Here is a 9,310-nt window from a genome sequence, read left to right as displayed (position 1 = left end):
ATAAACAAGAAAAAAGGAACAGAAGGAAATGAAGGAAAGAAAGAGACAAATTCAAAAGAGAATAAGACTCCCTGGCCTTTAGCCACTAGCTTCCCATCCCCTCTCCCACACCCTTGCCCTAGATAAGCCTCCTGTTGATGGGTTGCTATGCACAGCTGAGAACATAGCCATGTTGTGTTAAGCCAGAGTGGATCTAGCAGGAAGCTGCATTCCCTGCACCACTGGTGCCTTTTATAGTGATCTGTCTCTTGCTGTTACTAATAATTTATCACAAATTACTATCAAAAATGAGTTGTAATTGTAAAATATGTCATCACAAATACAAAAGCATAAAATCCTCACAAGCTTATTCTCCTAAAGTTTGGAAGTGAGAAAGCCCAAATCAGCCATATTGGCCAAGTGTTGGTAGGGCTTGTTCCTTCTGGAGGCCCTCTCTAGCCTCTGGGGATGCCAGCATCCTTTCCTTGCATGACCCCAGCCTCTTCCTTCCTCAGAGCTCCAGCTGCTCATTTGGATCTCATCCTCTCTTTTATAAGGACATTTTCAGTGATAACAGTTCCTCCCATTTGGATAATTCAGGATACTTGATCCATCTCAAGATTTTTAATCTAATAAAATAACCAGACTCTCTTTTGCCCGGCAAGGTCATGCTCACAGGTTCTGGGACTGGGTGAACATCTTTAGGAGCCCATTAATTTTCAACTGTAAATATCCAGCACCATGAGATAGTCTAGTCTTTATGAATTTGACTTGATGGCCCCTGACACTCAATTCTAACAGCTCAGTGACTGAGGCAAATTCTGGCATAGCTACTGTTTCCAGCTCCCTCTGCCTGCTACCCTATGTTATGAGGAGATTCTGTCTTCCCGGATGGCTTCCGGTTTCAGAAAGATCATTATGCAGAATCCCTAAGTGGAGGAACAAAGGAGAGATGAGGATGAACCGGGGTCAAACAGTGCCAAGATCGTGCTGCTTCATCCAGTGTCTCTGCCTGCCCAGGAAACCCATAAATGCAGAGAGCACATGTAGCCTACAGTTGGGGGAGCAAAGGACTTTTCTGGATGCCTGGAGTTTGAAAGATAGATGTAGACTTCGGCAGAAGCTTGCAGAGGGGCAGTGTTGTGTTGGGAAATTGGCATTCAAAGAACAGCCACCAGAAGTGTGAGGGAAGGAGTGCACAGCCAAAAGATGCTCCCGATGGAAGGGAGGCCTTCCAACAGGCAGCCATGGAGGTCATATTAGAAAGGAGGTAAAGTTGGAAGAGAGTTGGTCACAAGGAGATAAAGCTTCAAACCATTACCTGGTGCTGAGGCAAAAGGGTGGAGGTGACACAGAACCCTGAGAAGTTGCAGCAGTTGGAAGAAGTGGTGGGAAACCTCCACCTCAGGGATGTCGTGATATTAAGTCAGTCTGAACTGTCCATCCTCAGGAGGTGCCCTCGGGCCTTCCATCTGCTCCTGCTTGACTGTGCCTCCTCAGTGTCTCCACCCTCTTTGATTTTTTCCCCTCCTTGTAGCACGGTGTTCACCCAAAGACACTGCCAGATATGGCCAGATGGAACCCTGGGGTGGATCTTTCTATGGCCCGTGTGTGTGTGTGTGTGTGTGTGTGTGTGTGTGTGTGTGTGTGTGTGTGTGTGTGGTGTAGCCTGCTTCCCCAGTGGCTATCTGCCTCCAGCTAGAGTTGCCACACAAGATGCCAGCATATGGTGGATATTCTCTTGGGTGGAACTAAGGTCATTGTGTGTTTGTCAATTTGTCTGTCATTTGGCAAAAAGTACTGAACATTTTTCTATCCCATGTCTGGGGTTATAATATGAACAGAGGCCTGCCTGGCATTAGTCCACTGAGAGGGACAGACACTGATGACAAGATTGCACTCAAATGTGAAGATTAGGATGGCAGCAAAGTGTACAGGAGGCCCTTGATGCCATGGTAGGTTTGCGAAGTCTGGCTTAGTCAGTGGAGGCTGGCTGGGGAAAGAGTTTTCAGACCCTCTCAAGCTCCAGCCAGCTTGCAGTCACTCCCAGCAGGCACCATGCTCCATCCCACCAGCAGATGTCCGCTAAGCTATGTTCACCATAACCTAAACTGAGTAGATGCTCACTCACACAAACACTCCTGTTTCACTTGGAGCTGCAAAGAGGGAGAGCTTAGTCTGAGCCCTCTGTCCTTAGTGCCTGAAACCACAATAATCACAAATTCTTGATGGATTGACCTGCAGCTACCTGAATAAAGAAGTGAAGTGCTAGCACTAAGATCTGTAGGCAGCACAGGGCATCAATGTGTAAAGGGTTTGGGGAAGAGAGAGGCATTCAGGCCAAGGCTGTATCATGCATGATGTATTCTGGAGGATATGTGGCCCATTTGAGGGGGCTCAGAGCTTCAGTTCATGAGATATTGCAGAACAACCAGAGAGGCCAAACATTGACTGCAGCAGACCCTGGAGCAGAACAAGATGGATGGGAGAGGAATGTGTGAGCAGCAAGCACGTACCTTTGGGGGTATATCGAGAACACATAAGGCCCATTTGTCTCAAATGTGAATCCAGTATAACTGTAATTCTTTATCATCATCATCTTCATCTCCTAAATGTTTGAATTGTCATTATGCCTAACTCTGTTATTATTTGATTTTTAATTAAAATATGTGTCCTCTTGGGCAGTGATGGCACATGCCTTTAATCCCACTTGGGAGGCAGAGGCAGGCAGATCTCCAAGTTTGAGGCCAGCCTGGACTACAGAGTAAGTTCCAGGATGACCAGGACTACAAGGAAAAATCCTGCCTCAAAATATAATAAAATATCTCAGCCTGGACACATGGGGGAGTGCCTATTCCCGGCCCAGGATGATGTGGTGGACTTTGGGGAACCCCCATGGAGGGCCCTACCCTCCCTGGGGAGTGAAGAGGAGCAGCTTGTGGGGGGTTGGGCAAAGGGGAGGGAGAGGGAGAAGGGATTGACATGCGAAGCAAGCTTGTTCCTAATTTGAACTAATAATAATAATTATAATAAATATAACATTCATTTATACATATGTGTATGTCCCTGCATGAGCTGATGTACGCCATGTATGTGCAGGTGCCGGGGAGTCAGAGGTCCCTGGAGCTGGAGAGATAAGTAGTTGTGAGCCACCTGATGTAGCCATGTATGTGCAGGTGCTGGGGAGTCAGAGGTCCCTGGAGCTGGAGAAATAAGTAGTTGTGAGCCACCTGATGTAGCTACTGGGAAAAAAACTGGGTCCTCTGGGAGGACAGTAAGTGGAGCTATCTTTCCAGCCCCTCTCCCCCTTTTAAAGACAGTTTCATCATGTAGCTCTGACAGGTCTATCTAAAACTCAGTATGTAGAACAGGCTGGCCTAGAACTCAGAGATCCTGCATCTGCATCCTAAGTGCCAAGATTAAAAGTGTGCGCCAACATCCTGGCTCATTGTCACCTTCAATATTGTCGCCATCATCATAATCATCATCATTATCATCATCATCAGCAGCAGCACCCGGAGATAACTCAGGCTGGACCTAGACTCCTTGTGCTGTAATGGTGCTGGGATGACAGAGCATCTCAAATGTCTGATTTTAACACTTCTAACTTACAGTGTTATGGCGATAATCAAATGATCATTGCCTGGTAAAGTGCAGGGCCTATAGACACCAACTAGTTATAATGAAGCAGTATTAATCATCACCTAGGATATTAATTTTGCCACACACTTACCCAGGGGTGAAAGGAAACTTCTAAGAAGTTTCTGTAAGCATTGCTGGAGGAAGAACGAACTAAGGATACCACTTTCAGGAAGACAGTGTACCATCTTGTAGTGCAATGGGCTCTCCAAAGTCACGTGTCTGTGACCACCCCTGCAGATGTCTGTGGATGGCTGCTCCAGAGCCCCAGCTCCTCCTGATGTGCAATCAGGCCTGGATGGTGTCTAGGTCCTCACGTTAGCGGCTGGGGCACAATGAGGCATGGTAAATATTGCAGTTCGTATTTTCCGGGCTTTCAAAGCATCCACATTTAAGTGACAGCCAGTTGTTTACAATGACTGTCAGGTCATCCGTTTTACAGGTGACTTCTACTTTATTAAGTAAATCAGATTCAATTAAACTTGAAGGAGGCTGAGTTTGGCCCTAAATGAGCGAGCCCCTGCGTGTCACGGTGCGTTTAGGTTTATCGCCACCACCCTAGCCTGTTTCCATATGTAACATTGCAGTTACAGGACGGTGGACTGGAGAAGATCCTAGCCCCAGTTTAACCTTGGTGGTTAAGGTTTTCTCAGAGCTAGACTCAGGCTCAGCATCCTTTCCGGAGATCTACCTGTATGTACCACTTTGGCCACCTGGTGGCGCTCTGCGCCCAACAATTCCCGGTCCTCCGATGGCTGAAAATTTAAATGCAAGCTGAGAGAGGAAGTTAGATCTGGGTAGAGTAGGTGCGTGTCCACAGGGAGGCGATCTGGGTTCATGAGTAGGTGGCCTCACTGTGGAAAAAGCCTTCTTTCTCGCTGGTTTCCTGGGTCCCAAAGGAAAGCTCTGACGTGAAATGAAAGGGCTAGGTGCTGAAGCCCCATCTTTCCTTTTGCTAGACGAGGGAAAAGGGACCAATAAGACCTGATAGCCGACTTTGCTGGAGAAGGAAAGTCACCTGCTAGCGTGGGAGCCTCAAGAAAGCCTCTGATTTCTCTGCACCTCTCGTTTTCATCTTTTGGGGTGTGTGTTAACGATAAGAAGACCAACTTTATAGGGTCACAGTAAAGAGGAAAGGAAATTACGCAGAATCCACAGACATCGCTCATATTCATTGGTGCAAACCCGGCAGTTTTGTGTAATTTATCTTAAACCATGCGGACTGAGTGCGTTGTTCCAGGTGCTGTATGGGGGTGTGGTAAAAACGAGCGAAGATTTCCACAGCTGGTGTGAGCAGTCTGAAGCATCCGGTGGCTGTGGACATTTAGGGAAACGGACTGCTTTGTCTACCAGCGTTGGTTCCCCTGGCTTTTGCATGCTGGACTAATAAATATCGAAACAGGACTGAAAGAATTCTGGAGCCTTTGGTTAGTGTTGTTGGTTTTTATTCATTTGTTTGATTCTGAGACGGGGTCTTCCTGACTTGAGCTCCCCATCCCCCTGCCTCAGCCATTCTAGCGGTGAGATTACAAGCCCCAACCACAACACCCAACTTCTGACGCATCCTGTTTTGGTTTTTGAGGCAGACTCTTGTTACCTTGCTTAATTTATTGTGGAGCAATCTCCCACTTCAGTTTCCCACCTGGCTAGGGCCACCAACCAGTCCCAAAGTGCCTGGCTCAAAACTCTGGCTTTAACCCCAGCTGGACCTTCAGCCTAGTTAGTCATCCCCACCCAAGCCACCTTGAGATGTTAGCCACACCAGGGGTGAAAGTCAAGAAGCACACAATGCTACACAGATGCAAATGCAAAACTCTCATCAAAACCCACTAAGGGTAGGGTTTTCTGAGCTGATCCTTGCCGCTGCCACACCCCTTTCATTTATGTCCTTAAACAATAGCTAAAGCTTACTTAAGTGTGGGGTACCTTCCCTTTCCCCACTGTCCTATGAACAATGAAAGTTGGTTTCTCATTGCACACTAAGACTGCTGTGCTGGGTCGGCATACATCTTATGAGAAATGCATTAATGAAACTGTGTTTATAAATGTCTGTCCAATTGAAAGGATGAAGTCTGAACTGAGTGTACTGGGAGCAAGCAAAACCATCCACAAGTACAGGGAAGAGAACAGTGGAAGCTGGGACTGAGCTGGCAGAGAAAGGGCACCAAGGGAACTTTGCTTGACAATAGAGACACTTTGTCTGTATTGGGGTGTGAGTAACGTCGGCATATACATTTGCCAGAATTCATGGGACTGTTCACTTCAGAGCAACAAAGGCAGCCATAAAAAAAACTGTCCCTCAAAACAGTGGTCCCAGAATATTCAGGAAAGCCCATGATGTCATGGGAAAGGAAGAGGCCTTTCCATACAGTAACAAGTCCTTCTTGGCTGCTTATGCAACTGAAAAACATATGAAATGTCAGCTAATCTTCCAGACAGCTTCGAAACCCAGGGACAGCTTTCTTCGTGCACACACTGTCTGTGTCTTTTCAAATGTTTACAGAGTATTTACAAAGAGTCGTCCTTTGGGTGGCAGTTGTAATTAGGGAAACTGGCAGAGAAAATTAACACATACCATAAAAGAGGGATAATTAGTCCTCTGCCATATACAATATTATTATCAAATGGTACTCACCCTAGAATCTGATTGGTTCACACATACTGGCCTCGCCAGGAAGCTCCTCCCTTCCACATTACTCTGGTTATGAAACTGCCGAGCTCCATGGATGATGGGCCATATGGTACTTAACATCAGAATGAAAATGAGCTTGTGCTTTTTGTGTGAGATGTTAAAATTTATTAGAAAATCAGAAAGCCTAATTTCCACCAAGTTCCTGAGACCTACCATCTGCTTCATGAAAAAGAAAGGGGGAGTTTTTTTTTTTTTAAACCATTTACTTATTGTGAAGTGTGAGCATTTGTATTGATTGAAAAAACAGAGTGGGGGTTGCAGGCTGCAAGGGGGAGCCAGAGTAAGCCCATTTGGCAGGGCCGAAAGAGCTGTCAGCTGAATGTGGTGGGAAGGGCTTGGGTAGTGTAATTATGGAAATCATCTACTCTGGAGGCTGTTTCTCATGACCGAATGTCTCCTCGACATAGGATCAGTGCAGGCTCCTCTGGCTTTTGCAACTATGCACAATCACTCTTTTGGAGTGAAGAGGGAGCTTCTTCCTGGTATCTCTGAGGGTCTGGCCTCTCCATAGAAGAGATGGAGTGAGCAAAGAGAGGGGAACAAGGAGCTGGAGAAGGTCAATGATGGAGACGCCAGGAAAGCTTCCTAAGGGACCTGCAGCTGAGTGGGAGAGGGCTCTGGAGAGGACAATGGGAGAGGTCCCCTTTGCTGAGTTGGAGATCCTGGGACCGATGGCCAGGTGACTTCAGGAGAGCACAGGGGTCCATGGCGTATCTATCTGGACAGACATCAGTGAACCATCTTAGCCTCCTCATGGTCAAGGTGGAGAGATGCTGTCTTAACTGTGAATCACATTTTAGTGGCTGCCTTGGACCTCCACACTGTATCCAGGAGGGTCTAGCCCACCTCTTCCTTCAGGTTATTGCATTTATTATTTATTGTGTTTGCACCACAGCTGCTCCAGGTCTACTGGAATCGCCACAGGCGACACTCACGGGACCTGTTACTGGCTGGATTTCTCATCTGTGACCCCAAGAAATACTCAGAAAGTAGACTTCAGAAAGTTTACCTGGGCCTTCAACATAGCTGTGATTCAGTGGGAGAATAACATTTTCAGGCCCCAGGGGATTGATAGCATTACGGGGTCAAGTGCTGGTCGAGGCAGGCATTTCTTGGATGTCATCCAAAGGGGTTTAATTAGAGGCCTCCCAGTAGAAATCTCTGGTAAGACACAACCTTCCTGAGGGGTATAGGGCTACTCTTGAAGCCAAGTTCAGGGTTCTGGGAATGCACTTGCAACCTGGCTTCCAGAAACATCGCTGCTGCACTGAGCCCCTAGTCTCCTCAGGCGTCAAACATCTAGTATGAAAAGGGGCTTTATCAAACAGCAGGCAGGAATTTCTGCATCTGTTTCTCAGACACCTTTGATCCCAGGACTCTGGAGCCAGAGACAGGTAATAAGTTCAAGGCCAGCCTGATCAACATAGTGAGTTCCAGGATAGCCAGGGCTACAAAAAGATCCTGTCTCAAAAAAAAAAAAAAAAAAAAAAGACACCAGAGACCCTCTGTGGAGGGAAGGGCATGCAGGCTGGCAGGACTGGGCATTCTTTTCCTTCAAGTCCCCTAATTTGCCACACACAGGTGTCAAGGGAGTAGGGCCAGTCTCCTGGAGTTCTGTTGGTCTCTGCTATATGGGCTACAACCTCCATGGGGACAACAATGCACAGTCTGTTGTGTGGACACCTCAGGGAGATGCTTCAGGCTTCACACTTAACTCCTGAGAGCTTAGCATTGGAGATGTGCAACACCTGGGGTGCCAGGTGGCAGGTCCCACTTGTTCCCAACAGTGACAGCCTAGCCTCCCCCCCCAACCCCCCACGGGGAAGGGTTCAGCGGAAGGCCACTGTGGAGAATATCTTGACCACTGCAAAACAGCTTCCAAAGACTTGGTGAGCCAGCTGGGGCATCGGGTGTGTGCAGCTCGGGCCTGGAGGCACGTCACCGGACATCATGGTAAGCTTCTCCCAGTGGCCTCTTTCCTGCTGGGACAGAGCCTCCCTGGCCCCAGGTATAGGTAATTTTACTCAAGATTTTGACAAAAATGATCATCAAAGTAATATGACTCTAGCTAGTTTTTGAAAGTCTAGATTGGAATTTCAAAAGAAAACTGATTGCACTTTCAAGTGAATAGCAAGGTAAAAGTCAAACAAGCTTTATGAATCATAGACACACTATTTCCCTTCCTAAGTCCATTACTTTTCAAGGTCAAACTATCAGCTTGGCTCTTTATCACTGTGTGTAGTCACAGCATCACTTTACATCTTCAAGTTCTGTGTGTCCACCTATCCTGAATATCTTGTTATAACAACAACAACGTAAAAGTCAATTCTTCCTTCCAGGAGAATCCTAACGCAAGCAGAAATAGGAGAAACAGGAAAACACCATTTGATCACATGGTAGTAGCTGCCACAAGCAGGGTCTGCCAGGAGAGAGGAGAAGGAGGGGCAGGTTTTCAGCAGAAATGGGACATTTGCGTAACTTCAATAATTTAGCAAATATTTAGCAATTACTGAAGAAAGCATGGGAGGGTTAAAGTAGAGAATTCTACAGACACTACTTTAGCATAGTCTTCAGTAGGAAGCAGAGCAGCCATCCTCATGCTCCACTGTCACAGAGTGGGACAGTGGAAGTAAATGCAAGATGGGATCTGGAAGAGCTAAGAGGACTTTAGCAAAGCAAACACACGAAAAACAACTTAAGGTTGTCTTTCAACTCTCTACCTTAGCTAACCTTGACTGCACTGTAGGAAGGGACTCCTTAACACTGAGAGATGTTTCATTTAAGTAAGATGTCAACATGTGAAGCTGGATGGGTCACCCAGGAGCACTGGCATCCCCACAACCTTTCTGAAAGTATATAATCCTGTGACTCATTTAGAATGTAACAAGATACGTGCATGTGTGTATATTTGTGTGGGTCATGTAATATATTTAAAAATCAAGAACTGGTGCATGGCATCAGTCATCAGGGTCATCAGGATTGTGTCATTGGGGTCAGCAG

Source organism: Cricetulus griseus, assembly GCF_003668045.3.
Source record: "Cricetulus griseus strain 17A/GY chromosome 1 unlocalized genomic scaffold, alternate assembly CriGri-PICRH-1.0 chr1_1, whole genome shotgun sequence".
NCBI lineage: Eukaryota > Metazoa > Chordata > Mammalia > Rodentia > Cricetidae > Cricetulus > Cricetulus griseus.
This window is presented reverse-complemented; position numbering follows the sequence as displayed.